Consider the following 10561-nt stretch of genomic DNA (forward strand, 5'->3'; position numbering starts at 1 on the left):
CTGTCCCCACTATTTTCTCTGGTGGGGTCCACTTGAACTCTAGATCTATCTAATTCTCTTTTTAATTCCATAAAACCATCTCTACAAATGGTTGGATGGTATAGATACAACACACGCATCATGATGGGGTCCTCGGAGATTGGTGACGTCACTTCAGTAGCCATTTGGCTACTGAACTTGTCAGTATCCAATCCGCGCCCTATATTTACACAGAGAGGCTCGAGAAATCTCAGAGCACCTTGGTTACAGTGCTCTAGCTGTATAGGGACACTTACACAGTGAATCCATTGATCCAGACTGTTCATTAGGTTCAGCACAGATATCTTGGGTTACCATGCAAACATCACACCAATCTGATAAATATGAACCATTTGATCAGCGGTCTTTGATATTAATGGCCAGGATCATTTGCATAAAAATAAGTCCAATCAATTGATCCATTAATTTGTGTCATGGACTTGATGGATGATCAAATGTGCCAGTCCATCTAGAATTGAGTTTTTTAAAACTTAGTGAAAACTGATTTTTTTTTTTTCAAAAATTCAAATTGTGTAATTACACCCTTTAGGTATGTGTTTAGATACATCTAGGTTTTCAAGTATTCATTGACGAACTTATCAATATTTTATGATGTTGATCTTCTAACTTAAGAAGTCCCTCCCTAATATCCCAAGTAAAGAAGAGGTAAGGCCAAACATATCAATCTTTGGATAAGGTTTGTGGAATATAAGAGCCATCTACCCAAGTAGATCCACACATATGGTGTAAGACCCGTACCTTAAACCGTACCATTCCATAGACTTCCGTAGTCCACGCGGTCAAATTCCGGCGACCCGCGACATGTAGATAGCATTTACACGCAATCCTAGGTCGTATCCCGTATTCCAGAGTCGACTCGACCCAAGACTTGTACCCTAACGACCGCGTCGTCACCGCGGTTCCGATGCCACGTCTTGCGCATCGAGGTGATACTCGGGCCAGGAGATGTGGGCCCATATTTAGTTCGAAGAAAACGCCGCGCTTTGCAAAACTCAAGAGAACCTTTTAAATCAATCACATCACATCCCATCAATCAAGTATATATCTCATCCTCAAAAGTAACCCCTAAAGTCAACTCTCTCTTTCTCTTACTCCACCCATACATAAGTACACACCCATCACTTCCCATCCCTCTCTCTCCTTACAACCCTCTCTCTCTCATTTCTTACTCCATCTCCCAAGCAACCCATGAAACCCAATGTCCAAATTCCCCAAAGAAGCTAGGTGTGGCCCATCTTCCTACCTCCCATCTCCTTCATCCAACCGTCCAATGCCCATCATCTTCCGTCAAAGTCGAAGCCGAGGAGCTAGGGATTTCATTGGACCAAGAAGGAATGACAATGGTGAGTGATTTTATGAATTTTCAATCATTGATTATTGGGTATTTGAGGGCTTATTTATGGTGGGACCCATCTTGATGTATGCCTTGTATAAAAGAGGGACCCATAGTGGCAAGGTCCCTCCCATCTCCACCGTTCTCTCTCTCTCTCTCTCTCTCTCTCTCTCTCTCTCCCTTTTTGTGATGGAGTGTGGCCCACCTGAACCAGACCGTTCGATCATGAAGCCCACCTTACTGCTGGATTTTGGCAAGCCTTGGATGAATGGAAACACAGATATCTGCTTGATCCAAACTCCGAGTGGGCCACATCGGCGTGGACCCACCTTGATGTATTGTATCCCGCACCGTCCATCTGGACATGCAGGGCTTTAGTGGGCTGCACTTGCAGCAAGCAGCACCGTCCGTGCTGCTGTTGGTGGGCCAGCGACCCTCCCATGCTGTCTGGAGGCGAGACACAAATATCAACTTGAATCTTAAGCTGGTGGGTCCCATGCTTCTGGACTCACCCTCATGCATGTGACCTATCCCGTCCGTCCATCTTTTGGACGGCCACCAACCTGGCTGGCTGTATTGATGTCAGCAGCGCGTGTGGGCCCTGTCATGAGGTGTACGTTATATCCCATCCGTCCATCCAATTGTTGGACGGTGGGACCCACTTTGCACGTGTGGAACCTCCATCGTCCAGCTAAGACGTGGACGTCCCACCATGATGCATGTGTTTTATCAATGTCATCCATCTGTATCCGTGGACGGCCAACAGCATTAGCTGCTGCAGTTACGTCAGCAAGTTCTGTGGGTCCCCTTGATGTATATGTGATATCCACACCGTCCAGTCGTGGACCCCACTTACTGCATGTGTGAGGTCCATCGTGATCTATGTATTTCATACATGCTGTCTAATGTTTGGACAGGTACTGATTGTATGGATAGTGTTGTGGACCACCGTTATGTATGTTTTGATCCACACCGCCCATCTGTGTGGGCCTGACCATGATGTACGTGTATTGTACACGCTGTCCAGTAGTTGGACAGGTGCTGGACAATGTTTGGACAGTGCCGATTTGCATGTCTAATATTTGGACAGTGCTGATTTACATAAATAGTGTTTGGATAGTGTTGATCATCATTAGAGTGCCATGTGCCCCATAGGTTGATTGTGTATAGTGATGCACATGTTGCACCTGCAACTATTGAAATGATTTTAGATGTAATCCAAACTCTCACTTGAGGCCCATTGATGTGGCCCACTTGATGTATATGAGGCCCATTGGTGCGGCCCACTTGATGTATATGAGGCCCATTGGTGCGGCCCATTGATGCGGCCCACTTGATGTATAAGAGGCCCATGAGTGAGGCCCAGTGTGATGTATGTGTGGTCCTATGTAAGACCCGATGTGATGTATGTATGGCCCACAGGATGCGGCCCGCTTTGATGTACATGAGGCCCAGGTATGAGGGCCACTTGATTGTATTAGGTCAATGTGATGCGGCCTACTTAATGTGTATATTGGCCCACATAATGCGGCCCATTATGATGTATTTGAGGCCTATGGGTATATGGCCCATTGTGATGTATTTTCAGCTCATTTGGTATGGCCCAATGAGATGTAATTCTGACCCATATATTGCGGCCCATTTGATGTATATAAGGCCTATGTATTGCGGCCCATTGTGATATACATGAGGTCCATGTATTTGGCCCATGTGATGAGACTCACCTGTTGTGTATGAGCGGCCCATTACGATGTATATTAGGCCTTTGTGTGATGCCATGGGCCCACTATATATGTTTGGCTCTATGTGGGCCACTCCTTGAGAGCAATATTGGTTAAATGTCTACATTAATGGGCAATGATGGTTAAATGTCTTCATCGTGACCTTCTCTTAGGCCCTTGTTAGGCCGATTGTCGAGGCCGATTCAGAATGTCGAGGCCGATTCCGATTGTCATGGTCAATTTCAATTATCGAGGCCGACTTCGATTTGTAGAGGCTGATTCCGATTATCGAGACCGATTCCGATTATTGAGGTTGATTCTGATTGCCAAGATCAATTGTCGAGGCCGATTATCAGGCCGATTGTATAGGCCGATTATCAAGGCCGATTATTGATGCTGACTATAGGTGCCGATTATCGATGCCGATTATAAGTATGTGACAACATAGCATCATGTACATTCCCATACGCATCATCTGCATGTTTATTATGAGATGTGGTTGACAATTGCATATGTCATTGAGCAAGTTGTTATGAGACTCCCTGATAGGTGGAAATTGTTTCACGTTAGTGCACGGTATGCACAGATTGATGCATGACTGGATTGTATGTATCCTGCATTGTGTGTTGTGATTACTGTACGCCCAAGCGACATTAGAGCCGTAGCCTCCACAGATATATCGTGGATGGCTAGATGGGATACCGAAAATGTTTGGTTTAAGCATATAGGCACTTTGGATGTCTGTGGGTGAAAGTTCCTAAACCTCTGTGGCCAGGAGACGCCCAACTTTTAAATCGAGTGAATACATGAGCGCCTGATTATCGAATACCAGTAGGCCGCGTCTCCCATTGTGTCGTGGTCGGTTGGGAGGGGGTGTGGCCTTATCTGCCCGAATAAGGGGGCTGTAAGTTAGGCTGATTTTGACTAGCTCCCAAATGGGTCTACTATCGACGAGCCGGGTAGGCATTGGTATACCACTGATAGGCGGGTAATGAGGTCTTTTTCACTCGCTGGGCTGCATGGCCAGCTGGAGCGGTAGCCAGCTTAGAGTGTATTAGACACCGGTGATGATCCTAGAGATGTACAGTATTGATATGTGGACTTATTGAGCAGGAGTTGCATACTCAGCATTTTAATAATTCATTTTTTCATTCACTATCCACTGAGGCTGGTGGTGCGCAATTAATTGTTACGTGTACCTTCGCAATGGCCAAGATTTCGGTTGGAGCGCACGACTAACCTGAGATAAGGAGTTTACCACATTAAGTCTGACTATCCAAATTCAGGTACGGGACTGATTTGGATAGAAGTCTCTTGTGATGGACCTCATAACCTGCGATACTACGTACTATCATCCCAATTTCACTCCAGCTTGGTCATTCCATTTGCACCTAATATTGCATTACATCTACGGCATATGACATTTTGAGTTGCTATGTTTTCTACACTTATATGGCCTAGATGAGGTTGATGGTATTCGTGACTCTTCAGCATTTACATATTGCATTGCATCATTGGCATCGGGTATCTGGCTCTCTATGATTCCGCATTTGCATAGCCGATCCGCATTGCATGACTCATGGACTTACCAGTATGTTTCCACTTACTCTGATATCATATGATTCATGATCTTGCCAGTATTTTCGACATTATATGATTACGGCATTGTATTGAATACTTAGCACTTACCTTACGCACACACTTACACCACCCTCTAAGCTTTCTATAAGCTTATGCACGATAGATGCGTGCAGGAGGCGTTAGGTCGCGGCAACATTGAGCTTGGTGCGTGCAGCTGTCTTCTAGAGCTTTGATTTTATTTAACATATGTATTTCCCTTTTAGCATTGTATTCAAAGTTTGATATTAATGGATATATGATGATCATCTTGCTTTTGAAATTTAGGTAAACTTGTGGTTATGTTTCTTATGAGATAAATGTACATTAGAAAATCTTCCTTATAGGATCCCAGGATCGGAATCCGGCGAATGCGCGCTGGGAGCCGAGAATGGGGTACTATAGAGGCTGTCAGCACCGGATTCGGTGATCAAGAATTTTGTGAGATCGGTTTTCGAGTTTGGGGCGTGACACATAGAATGTATGGTAGAAATGAGGGAGGGAAAGAATGACATCTCTCTCTCTCTCTCTCTCCAAATAGAGCCCAAGGGGAGGCATTCAAGGATCGTTATCTATTGGAGCAACTCTCCCTTTAAATATGATGTATTTACAAGGGAGTTGAGGTTTTACAAAGACCCTAATTATAGTACTCTACTACCATATAGTGTTCCATATGTCTCTATAGCTAACTATCAAATACTTGATGCCGATGCAGATCAAGTGGTTAACTCCTAAATACGAACAATTAGATTATCATTGTGTGCAATTAGAGCCTTTTTAGTTGTTAAATGTCAATGGTTAAAAACACTAGTAAATTATTTTTGAACTTTTTGAGTCTCGATTAACAGAAAATCATTTTACGAATATCTGATCTCTTAAATCTAAGCCAAAAATAAATTCTTGGAAAACTAGTGGATCAATTGTTGGCATGTATGAGTTTTAAGGGGTTGCGATAAATGCACCCAATTACACCATTTTTTTCATCACATGATAACCTTGTTAAGTGAGCTCGAGCATATATAATCAAGACCTAAAATCCTTACATTCTCTGGTTTAAGAATTAACTGGATTCATGCATCCTCGTGTTGATCATGGTTAGGGCATGATGGGTCCCCTGTTTAGAAACTTGACCCCAACCCACCAACAAAAGTGTCTAATAGATCCAACGCCAGAAGCATGTTCTTATGATGCACTTCTATGTGAGACAAGGCAAAGGTACATCGATTTGTTGTTACACCTGATGGTGAAAACAGTCCATCTTAGCTCGCATTCAGTTCCCTTGCACAAGATAATCACATTCATCATCATATTGATGACAACCACCATAGGTTTATCTTACGGCTTGTTAGGTGGTCATGGTATAATGGATTATTAAGATCTACGGTACATAAGTCTCTCATGGTTGGTGACAACTGTGCACATTCTTGACTTTCCAAGGATAATAAGAGAAATCCTTTTCATTTAACTTATATCCATGCACATTTGTTGCACTCCGTCATATTAACCACAACATAATCGCATACACCCACCTAGGACCTATGGTTATTATGATATGCGACTAAGATCACCAATCTTACAATCACATCGCTGATGAACAAGATTTATATGTTGTTGATGTCTTAAAACTGTCAGTAACAAGGTTTGCTAATGCCATTAACACACCGCTCGATGTCATCGAGCAGATGTTGATGTCATTGATAAAAGCTCAATCCCATCAAGAAAACCCCAAAAAATCCATGTTAGCTGTTGGATTGTTTTAGAGGTGCTACTCGATGGCATCGAAGGAGTTTGATGCCATCGACAAGTCTTCGAGGGATGTTGATGCCATCGAAGGTCCAATCGAAGATGTGCACAAATTTGCATAAGTGCATATATTGTTTCTTATTTCGGTTATGATGGTATATATATCGGGTGTAATCAGGATTATGACAAGATTAAGGTGTATTAGGGCTTTCTAAATTGTTCATAAGGGTTCAAGGGTATAGATGGGGTTAGGAGATTCAAGGCTTGTTCGAATTGGTAAGAACACTATCTCTTGTAATTTTTGCTTTCATAATGCATTTTTTGTTACTTTGCGTTGTGGTTTTTTTCGCAATGGTTTTTCCATTTATAACTCAGATTGTTCTTGTTTGGGCGATTGTGTGTATTTTGCTTGATTTTGCTTTGTGTGCTTCCGCAGTTCCCAACATTATATTAGTTTTCTGGAGCACAAACCTAACAATTGAGAGTACTATTACTTATTATGCTCTGAGAGAATTTGAGCATTTTATATATTTACGATACATTTATGCCCATCTCTATATGTCTATACAGTGTATAATGCGAGTAACTTTGCATAATTTTTACTATAAGTAATCATCAAGGGCAAAAAGAGACTTGGTTTTTTTTTTTTTTTTTTTTCTTTCCTTCCTTTTTATCGTGGTAACTCCTCATCGAAGTAACCTCACCACTTCTCTTCTTTAACGTGTGTTACCATACATAACGCGTGCGTGCCTTTAAGGAGCCCCGTGTTAAAGGCTTTATGGGGTCTCTACGATGAATCTGCAACATCCATTGTACACTTGTTGTGTTGGCCTGTATTTGGATAGAGGCCAAAAATTGAGATAGATCTAAAGCTGTGTAGTAGATTAATTCCACCACGTAAATAGTGTACATGAGTCATCAACTATCGAAATCAATCTCTCTCTCTCTCTCTCTCCCCCCTTGATTGTGGCACACATGCATGTACCCACATCCTTTGCCTAGGTCTCTTTCTCCATTTTCTCTTTTCCCCACTCTCCATGTGTGTTACACGTGATATAACTCTTGTTTAAGAAATGCTAGTCACTTCTCTTTATGCTTCTTTTTTTGTCCACCTCGTTTTCCCTCGAAACTTAGATTTCTCTCTTTGGATAACTCTCTCTTTCTAGTAGCTCATTTTAGTGATTTTCTCTTCTTTGGTTTAGAAACGTGTGCCTTCTCTCCAAGCCCCTTAAGCCTCTTCCCCATTATTCTCCTCTCAAAGAAAAGCTAATGGCTCAACTCTCTTGTTCATGTCTATGCTATATGTAATGTGGGCAAATAGATATAATTTGGCCAATTATGCAATGTGATTAGTTTCTTTGGACAGATAACTTTAAGTATTTAAATAATGTAGGAAGAAGTTTTAAATGAAGACAAGTACTTTGGGAGCCAGAATATATAGTCACGAACTGTGTATCAAGTGCTTTCATCCTTTCACTTCTTGTAATTAGCCCGAATCCGCCTTTTCTTTTTACAAGTAGCTAATAGGGCAAACAATATTAAAGAAGTGAAGATAGTAATGAATGTTTGACATTGACTTTGTACATTTCTTGTAGCAGCTCATATTAAAACGTTAGTCCAAAGATAATGAAGATCTAAATCTCAAGTAAAACACACGATAAAAGAAAGTCGGGATGAGTCCTCCCTTTCCCACATCCTCATCCATTCATTTCACCTCTCTCTCTCTCTCTCTCTGATTCAAACCAGCTCGTCTCTCTCTCTCTCTCTCTCTGATTCAAACCAGCTCATCCAGTTGGATTCAGCCAAATCAGGGTAAAGTTTGCTGAGCTGGAGATGAGTGCCATGGGACCCTAAAACAAGTGTCCCAATAGAATTAAGTTATTCTACAAGGATCATATGCGAGGCTCACCAGGATCTGTGTATGCCATCTAACCTGCTTGTTGGGTCGCTGCACCATGAAAGTTGGATGCTAAAAAAGTCAAGCTGAGCTAACCATCACACCATGTGATTTTGGAAGTTTTCAGACAACTAACATTGCTTCTTATTATGTGGACCACCTGATGATTGTATATCACGATTTCTAGAATATCTTATCATCATGACGAAACTCTTGAGTTGGATGGCACACACATGATATTACAGGTTGCATTAAAAAAAAAAAAAAAACAATTAACAACTATTGCCTATATGGCCAGTATGCTGGCTGGACTGGCCTGATGTTTTGGCTTCTGACTTTCATTATGGCACTTGCATAGGTTGGACGCCATGCGCACCACCCATGAGGCTGAAACATGCCATCACCTTCCACTTGCATTGCATATAATGTTTCTAGGGCTAGACTGGTGTGATAGTTTACCACCTTTCCAAAATGGTGGCGACTCATCCTCCTCACATGTGGTACCTATTTACAACCATCCAGGCCATCAACAACGTGGTTCACATTATGGAGAGAAAATGTTTATAAAATTTCATTGATTTAAAGCAATCCTCACCATTCAATTGACATCTATTAAATAGATGGTCAATGGATGATTTTAGAAGATTTTCCACGAACATGGATTCTCATGGATTTGGAGCTTTCTTTGGATGGTATCTTGAAATTAGAAAAAAACTAAGAGTCAACTTGTATTTCGTGCATAAAGATTTGACTATGATACTTACACATGATTGCATTTTTTCATAAAACGTTTCTTTTGCTATCCAAATATATTAAAACATCTTATCATCAATAAGAAAACAAATATTAAGAGGTCTAAAATTTAAAGTTAAAAATCAAATGGTTACTAGTACATTTTCAGTTTATTAATTTTTAAGTTATTCTGGTTAGCAATTTGGTCCATCCAATTTCCATAGCATTAAGTCATTTGTACGGTTGGATAATTGGAGAGTCTCCATCATTTTCCAAATGATGTTAAGCTGGCAGATAAAAATAGATCCAAAATTTGGGCCAACACGTATTGAAAGTGGGCCTCATCTGATTGGAAGATCCAAACCTCTCAATTTGGCTGGCATGAAAATAGATGGATGGAACATAGGAATAAGCCAATAGGTCCATACTCAACTAAAAAACAAAATACCAACTTAGCTAAGATTGTGCTTATGACTTTGAATCTGAGAGATGTTTTGGGTCATGGACTGAAAATGGGCCTACCAAGTACCATGAGACTAGTAGACCAGAAAGAAACTAAAGATGACAGTTTCATCCAATGGTTGTAAGGATCCTGTATGTGGGCCCCACCTTGATGTGTGTGTGGCATCTACGTCGACCATCATTTGCACCAGCTCGGAACAAAAAAATTAGGTAAATCCAAAACTCATGTAGGTTACACCATAGGAACCCAGCCAGAGGTACTCAACTTCCATTCCGTTCACGAAGGTGAGTCCCACTGGGATGAAGTGAAAAATATCTGCTTGATCCATAACTCTGAACTTTGCTGATTTTTTCAATGGTAGTGTCCTATCCTCACTTCTCAATTTATAATATGCCTCAGCTTAGTTTTAAATGACTCTTAATTTTGGATGGTTTGTAATTTTAGGCTAATGTACTAATATAAACGAAGTCGTGCTGGATATATTGGATGGTTTATAATTTTAGGCTAATGTACTAACAAAAACAAAGTCATGTTAGATATTTTAAATGGTTTATAATTTTAGGCTAACGCACTAAAGTAAACAAAGTCTCGCTGAATGGTGGTGGGTGCTCAAAAAGCTCCAAAGGCTCCACTATATGTGTTCCATCCATGTTTTCTATCCATTTTTCTAGCCCATCTTCTTCTTTTTTTTCTTTTTTTCTTTTTAGCATTAGTGCAAAAATGAAAGAGAGAGAGTTAAACAGTGGTGATTGAATGACCCCCGTTTAATACCTTACTGGGCCCACAAAAAGTTTTGGATGAATCCAGTATCTGTGTTTCCCTTTACACAGGTTTGCGTGACCTTATCGACAGGTCGCATGGCAAACAAGCATTACAGTGACCCCTTAAAATAAGTTTTTAATGGTGAGTGTTCAGTTACCACGGTTTCCTGTAGTGTGGTCCACTCGAGATTTAGGTCTAACTCATTTTTGGGCTTATTCCCTAAAATGAGCTGGAAAAATGGATGGACAGTGTGG

Source organism: Magnolia sinica, chromosome 11 (genome assembly GCF_029962835.1).
Source record: "Magnolia sinica isolate HGM2019 chromosome 11, MsV1, whole genome shotgun sequence".
Taxonomy (NCBI): Eukaryota; Viridiplantae; Streptophyta; class Magnoliopsida; order Magnoliales; family Magnoliaceae; genus Magnolia; species Magnolia sinica.